The 8,240-nt window shown below is 42.8% G+C and overlaps 1 long non-coding RNA gene across 1 annotated transcript; it reads left to right on the plus strand.

Moving 5' to 3' along the window:
* The first annotated feature begins 615 nt into the window (after positions 1 to 615).
* LOC125946738 (uncharacterized) lies at positions 616 to 6,599 on the plus strand. The gene is made up of 3 exons (XR_007467836.1): positions 616 to 712; positions 1,621 to 1,722; positions 6,507 to 6,599. It is a non-coding gene; the product is annotated as an uncharacterized LOC125946738 (long non-coding RNA).
* Positions 6,600 to 8,240: the final 1,641 nt, after the last annotated feature.

Raw genomic sequence — 8,240 nt, forward strand, 5'->3', positions numbered from 1 at the left:
AGCATCCTGCGCGCGACACTGGGCCTATAATCATGTATGGCACTGGGACTGGATACTGGGTTTTGCAATAGGGCACATAGGCTCAAAACGGCTTATGTAGGTGAGTAATGCTTTTCGCATCCAAATGAAAGACCTGTGGGTTGCTGAAAAGGAGCAGTCGGTTGGTAAATGTGAAGCAAGAAACGTGCCTTTTGTTATAAAATAATACAAGCCTGCCTGTGCTTGCTCATGTCGAACCTGTAAGAAACTGGAGTACCTACAGGAAAGACAATCGAACCAGTGCGGCGCTTTAGGGGAGCTGTTATTGTCATATAATTGCTGTAGGCTGCGCGCAAAAGCGTGCTGCAATGGAATACACCAGAGATCTTACTTCACAGGTCTCCTTTTCATTACTGTATCCTCGCTTTTTGTGTGCGCATGGCCCATAGGATCACATTTTTTTCAGTTTATTCACAATATTTTGGATAAGCATAATTGTACAGCAAGCAAACAAGCTGCGTTACGTTTCATAATATTTAGAACATTTCAGATATATTGAGATGAAGCTTTAACGAAGCAATACTGTTCAATAAATTTATTAGGTATCAAAAAAGCAGCTGACGTGTGGATTTTTTTTTGACAGCCATCCCTTCGTGCAATTTCTCCTGCAAGAATGGAACAAGGCCATTGTGTTTTACTAGCAAAGGTTGGCAGGCCTGCATGTGCGACTGTGGTAAGACGTTTCTTGTGATCTCTAACTAGAGGGTACAATAAATATGTTTCTAATGAAGGTGGCTATTTTCGGATCAACCCCTCAGTTTTAATAGGTTATCTGACCAACTTGACATGATTTTTTTTAAATGCGAGGCATTTCTTGGCGAACATTTGCCACTTTGAAAGCATCTATCTATCTATCTATCTATCTATATATCTATCTATCTATCTATCTATTTATCCATCGGCCAAAGTCTTGGAGCTCCCATGGTCATTTAGTTAACTTGGTATATACCAAAATTGGCATGGTTTGCCAACAGTGTATGACAAAATAAATGATAGGTCATGACATGCATGTCATGTAAGTCATGAAACCGGCGCCTACGTCTTGGTACTCTGGTGGTCGTTTACTTATATTGGTATGTACTAAAATTGGCATAGTAAGCAAGAGTGTATGACGAATATAAATGATAGGTAATTTCATGCGTGTCATGTAGGTCATGACAATGACTCCGCAAACTTCTGTTACCACTGGTTCTACTTCGGCTACAATTGGTTCTACTTTAACCAGTGGTAACTTAACTTTACCTTCACTTATTTCTTTCATTTGCCGTTCTGTTTGTACACTTTAATAAAATAACATCGTGGGCCTTCCGGATTGGCCCATGATGTAACGGAACAGGTTGCAACATTTGATCATCGATTGGTCCATCTGACAACGCTTCGAGAAGCTGAAAAATGCTAAACGTTAAATTGCAATGTTAAATGCTTTGCATGGCAATGACAGTGCGCGAGGACTTCATATTTTTTCGTACGTTGTGCTCGTTCTTGGTATTTTCCTTCCATTTTGTGATGTTTTATTTTTAGAATCACTGTTGCATTTTTAGAAATAAAACCAACTCTCAATACTGTATATCGCTTTTGCAGAGGTTACTACAGCACCTTGTCCACCACATGACAGGAATGCTTGTGCTACTGGCGTAAATTTTACATGCACCAGCGCTGGCAGTATGTGTAATTGCTTATGTGGTAAGTGTAACGCAAGAAAGTTTGGTATATAAAATGCAGTTGCAAGATTTTTCATTGAAACGATATCCTATGATATTCTGCGGGATGCAATATTCAAAGGACTATAGAATATCTGACTTCTTTCACCTGAACAATACTACGCAATTTAACAATGCATGGTCGGCTAAGAAATGCTACAATTCTATATTGTCTGAATAGTTTACGCAACACTAAGCTTTATGAGCAATCAGCGCGGCTCCTTCAGGATCTAAATGTTTCCAGAAACAGCCGCCTATTTAAAAACTCTGCAAGCTGTTCGAGGATGTGTTTTCAGTGTGTTTTTAGTTGTTAGCACAAGTTAACTTGATATTTATACTTACGAAAAAGAATGTCCTCGTGAATGGTAAAACAATAATTTGTCGGATTTGCACAAACTGATTGCCGTAATTTTGAGTGCTGATTGCGTTACTCTCCTTTACAAGCACATCGAATTGCTTCATTTATACAATTTCATTATACAAGCTGGCGCAAGACAGGGATAATTGGAGATCACAGGGAGAGGCCTTCGTCCTGCAGTGGACATATAGGCTGGTGATGATGATGAGAAAATATTTAATGCGCGCTCTGAATTGAGAAAAGAAAACAACAGGTATAATGTAACAAATATATCAAAGCTCAATGTATAAGTGCAGTGTGCTGCTTAAGGTTCATATGAATGTACCTGATGTGTGCGCTAGACGTTCTGCCGCGCTTTCATTGTCATGCTACTTATAGACATTTTCATCGGGGGAGGTGGAAAGGCTGCGCGGCGAGCTTTTTGTCCTCTCTGGCTTGTGCGAGTCGGCGCGGTCCTGCTTGAATGTGTTGCCGTGGCGTGCTGTGGAACAGTTCGGAAATGTTTTAGCTGGTTTTTTGTGAAATTTCGGAAATGTACGTTCATACGAAGTAGCGGAAGAGCCACTGTGGAGCCCTTTGGTGCAGCGGTAACCACAGCATGCGGAAATTTCTGGTGGCTGTGCAAACATGCGACGAGCATCATCAGCCGTGGTATGCGTGCGGGGTATAAACTATCTTGGCTGTATCGGTTTTATTGAGCTAAGAGCAGCCGTGTCTCTGAACTGCCAGCGTAAATTTCAAAATCTTCGCTCTGTGTGACCGCTTTGCGTATGAACTAAACTTAACAGTGCTCGTGTCGGCCATCCAATTCAACTCCAAAACATCTAAGCACCAACCGTTATCAAATATTTGCGTCAGACACCGGCATCGTTCTCGCGTATTTCAAATCTAGTAGACCTGAAATCACTATGCTATGTCTACGTTAGCCTTCTATATGACGCCAGTGGTGCTGCTCAACACAGCGGTCACTGCGGTTTGTAAGCCAGCATTATTAATATATATTTAATTCTTCGGCATTACTGTTTGGTCCAGTAAAGCTGTTATGTCCAAACAGGACCGCGTAAAATGAATCCGACGGCTATGTCCGAACACACAAATACTACAAAGTGAGTGAGTGCGTCGTATACGACAGCACGAATATCCTAAAAGAAATTCAGACTTCAATATCTTCTTTGAAAAAGCCACAATAGGTGAAGCCTATAGAAGGCCTCGCGTGGTGAAGCCGTATGCTTGGACTATGGTCTCCAAAGCCACAAACATTTCTATACCCCGGCATCTCCCATGGCTTCGGACACTCGTACAGTCTGTATCCGGTCGACCACTCGACAAGTATGATTCACGCTGTACGGTATGCAGCTATTAGTAACCAAAATATTTTTTTCTTGTGCAGGAACCTCTTCTAGCAAACGAGATAGTCGCGCAATGCCTCCACAGACAACGAACTGAACGGCCCAGACACCACTTTTTTTCCGTGCTCACGTTGGTTTCGACGGGAATTCAGGGCGCAGGCTCCTTTCCCAAGCGTATCACCCCTGAAGGAAGCCGAACGCCAGGCCGGGGTACGCTTGTACCCTTGTGAACCAGTCGGACAATGTAGTCAATGTAGACAGCACAACTTATTCCTCAGCAGAACGGTACCCACTCTGTTTGAATCAACTTATCTTTCGTAACTATTCATGCTGCTAAACCACAGCTTACAATTACACTGAGAACACCGCAGTAAAGTCATATTCCTGAAACGAATTTTCACAAATACGTAACCGGTCTCCGAGGCTGATTGTAGGCTCAAACACGCGCGCACACATTGCGCTGGGGGATCGCACCGCCTCAACGCCATCAGTAACTCCAGGCATGCCAACTTAAATCCTTTCAGTTCGTCCCACAGAACCGTTTCCCACTTATACACCACGTTATTCTAAATTAACTGCGCAAGAGCCAAAAGGACCGCCAAAAAATGCCGCCGAGCATATACCAGTCACACAACCCGGATCTCTCACCCAAACCAGCATCCCGACTGCCCATAGATGGCGCCAATGCCTGTGCAATATGGCGTCGCCCATGAAAGAAATATCTATACAAAAAGCTGATGTACGCGTATACTGGTATGTAGTATATCAAGAATTAAAAAAATGAACCTACAAAAAATTATTATATACGGAGGGATTCCTTATATTCCCTAGAAGGTGTGACGTCGTTGACGTATCGTATCTATATTTCGTCATATATTTTCTCAACAATGTAGTTAGCGCTCTTCTGGTACGAATTAAACTGTCTATATAGCTTCAGCATATTTTTTTATTGTGGCGAAATACAGCCCAAATATACGTCAAAATGGTAATACCATTCTATTGCGGCTAGCATTGTTTGCCTAATTCAGTCGTTTTGAGCCGATCTATCTATCTATCTATCTATCTATCTATCTATCTATCTATCTATCTATCTATCTATCTATCTATCAATCAAAGCTGCCCCTTGCACCTACTCAGTTACCCAAGGTATCTACTTGCTTGTGCCACTAGATATGTGTTCGTCTTGGTAGTCATGCCGTCGTGGACGTTCCATTGTCGTCATTGCGGCTTCGTGATCTCACTTTCATTATACCATCGTCGTCACGACTGCTGCCCCAATCCAGTGGCCCATTTTTTAAATAGCTTAGGCCTCTAAGTATGGGCTCGCGGTCGTGACGTCTTCGTAGTCGTTGCACCGCCGTCATTCCAGCTTTGTCATCCAACACTGGTCATGCCGCAGCCATCACGCCATCGTCTTCATACAGTTGCCATGCATTCATTGTCACACCGATACAGTGAGGGCGTCGCGGTCATTCAATCTTCGTCCTTCCAGCTTTGGGATCTTACTGTCATCGTGCTGTCGTTCTCATGCCTTATATTTTCGACGCAGGGTCCAGGTTGTATAACAGCTTGTGCCACTCGGTATGTGTTCGGCGGTCATGATGCCGTCCAGCTTTCTCATCCGACTCTCGCCATGCAGTCGTCATCACGCCATCATCGTCACACAGCCGTCGTCATGCCTTCGTCATCACCGTTTTCTTTTGATCATTCTCATCACTTCAGTAACGCCATCCCATTGTATTCAGGCCGCCGTCGTCACGTCATTGTCGTCGCGCTGTCGTTACTAGATCTTCATCGCTTAAGCGTCATCATTCCGTGGTCGTCGTGCCGTCGTCATACCACGTTCATCGATCAATCGACGTCATTCCCTGTTCATCATTCTATCGTAATCATGCTGGCATCATTCATTCGGGATAATGCCACCCTTTATATACCATCGCAGTCATTGCGTCGTTGTCAGAAAGACGCTGTCGTGCATCCGTTGTCATACAATCGTCGTCAAAGCATCTTGGTCTTGACATCATCGGAATTTCTGCTTCTTGATCCGGTTATCGTCATAACGTCCTCTTCACGCCGTTGTCATCTTGGAGTCGGCGTCATTGTCGACACGTTGGCATCATTATACCTTCGTCATTATTTAGGAATCGACATATCATTGTAGTCATGCAGGCGTCGTTATACGCCTTTGTCGTTCTAGTGATATCATTTCTTCTTCGTCATTCCATCGTCAATGTGCCGGTGCCATACAGTCGTCGTCATGCCTGAATGCTCATCGTCGACCTCGGGAGCGGGTGCCACATGCAAAGTGGAGCGATATGGGAGTATGTGGAATGTAGCCGAAGCAACCAATGTATCGGAATTACCAGTACTCGTGTTAAATAAAATTGACTTCAGGAATATGGTTTGCACTACATTGCTCGACTGCTATTCGCAGTGCTGTCGACCGTCGTCGTGAGATGAGTTCTGTCGCAACTTACTTTCCCCAAAATGTACCTCTTTTCGAATAGAACAAGCATCATATATACATACATTTCAATTATGTATATTCACAGAAATCTTGTGTATTATTCATTAGAATTGAAGGACAACTGGACCAAAAGAAAGCAGATTTGATCAGAAACGGAAGTGTGAATTGTTGCTATGCGTGCTATGTGTTCTTTTATTCTATGAATTCTATATGTGTTCTGCTGTGGAAATGCCTGTAAAGTAATAAATTTCCGTTTACCTGTTATTGAAAAACTGTAATTTACACCGAAGAATTGCGTGGCTGTAACGTGTATGGCTGCAGTGCGAAATTAGAAGTTCCGCCAAATAAACTAGTAGCCATTGAAGCGGATCTGAACGTTAATTGAAGAAAGGCCGAAGAAACATCTTCGTATAACAGCAAGCCCTTTATCTATCAAGTAAAAGCACTACTTTTAGATAGAAGATAAGATAGAAGATAAGAAGATAGATAATTTGTGTGAATAAATATTTGGCGTCTGCTAGGCTTATGGTATATCAAACCGAAGCGTCAAAATTTAATTTTTGGTGTGATCATAATTTAACCTTTTTTTTCAGAGAGCAATGGAGTGCCTCATCTGTCCGGATGACGTAATTGCGTTATTTAGACACCTACATGATCTCCTCATGCATTTCGTACATATTTCTTTTCTTCTTGCTTGCTGAATTGAGTAAAACATTTCGTTCTTGCGCGTCTACGACTATATTTTATAGCTCCCTCCACAAAATCAACAGAGAACATTCATTCGCTGAGGTAGCAGTGGAGGTACGAGCTTGAGCAAAATAATTTCGGGCGAGTCTGTAAACTCTCTCATTACGCAACTCATAGTCGCTATGCTTGGGCTCACTTTGCGTTGAGACCCAGCCACTGCGAATGTCGTCCCGTATTATTATCCTTATGGTCATTTTCTCTACCTGCTGCTTTGCACTATCATTTTCCCAATTGTTTGCGTGCCGCCGCCGCCCACCATCTGCGGCTCTGCAGTAGCCTACAGTGTCTACTGCAATACGTACGTCATCAGCGGCGCGCCTAAATCTCACTAACTTTATTGCGTCAAGCGCAAGATATCCGTTCACGAGTGACCTACATGGCGCTTGCCCGCGCCTTCTTTGTAAAATACTGGGCGAATGCGGAACGCGTTACATTTTAATACAACTACATCGACCCGCCCCAAAAAATCCTTTGCCTTTTCTCCACTAGTGCAAGGAAGGTATACTGTTCAACGTCGCCTAGCAGATGAATATCTTGCACAATTGAAGGTTGCAATGAGTTAAGGACGTAAAGCTAGTAGTAGTATGTGTCTTTTAAAGAAAGAAATTAAAAAGTACAGCGCGGGAACTGTCTCTCGCTGGGAGCACAGCTCAACAGCACTGCACTGGGGAGGGGTGAGGGGAATTAACGAAAAGAAGAGGAAGTCCATGACAAGATTGACCGTTCCTTAAAAATAGGGGCCGGTTGAATATGACAACATTGTACATATTACAGGTGGTCTAAACCTCATATCACGTTAATGGCAGTGAACGCTAACAAAAGCGAATTCCCGTATTTATTCAGATGTAAGTCGAGTTTTTTTTAATGTTATTTAAATTGAGCTACTGATGCATATTTGTTACCACTAGATATCAACCTATATTCCTGAACAAAACAAGCCAAAATACAAAGCTAACAGAATTTCTTCGTCACGCCTGCCCTAAAGCCAGTCTTAGTATTATGCAGACTACCTTTAAGAAATGCTGCACATCCCACGCATTGGAAGGCACGCAGGACAATATTCTCTGGTAGTTCCCCGAAGATGCCGCTTGTGGCAACGACTTGCGAAATTTACAAGGCGAGCTTACGGTAAATAAAGGTGTGTCATGGTCAAAGTTCTGTGTCCTTCAGAAAATATAAATGTCGACCAAAATTCAAATATTGCATTAATTTATATCTCGGCAAGTTCAATGTATAGAGGCCGACCTATATTTTATTAGTGTGAAGCGAAATGTTTTAGATGTGATATAATTGATGAAGGTTATTCGCAGCGCGAGTTGGAATGAACCAGCGCAAGACAGATCAATCGCAGACCGCCGGGAGAGGCCTTCGTCCAAGAGTGGACAAGAAAATAGGCAGATGATGATGATGAACGTGAAGATGATGTTGATAGTATGTAGAAGTTCTGGCTTGCGCTCTCAAGTATTATCCGTAAAAAAGTACATTTTGTTGAATGTGCTGCAAACGCCAGTTCCTGCATAGCATTTTCACAAAACAATGATCCTGCGCAAACGACTTCATGCAATTTTTTTCTCAAACCT

The sequence above is a fragment of the Dermacentor silvarum genome, chromosome 7 (genome assembly GCF_013339745.2).
Source record: "Dermacentor silvarum isolate Dsil-2018 chromosome 7, BIME_Dsil_1.4, whole genome shotgun sequence".
Lineage (NCBI taxonomy): Eukaryota > Metazoa > Arthropoda > Arachnida > Ixodida > Ixodidae > Dermacentor > Dermacentor silvarum.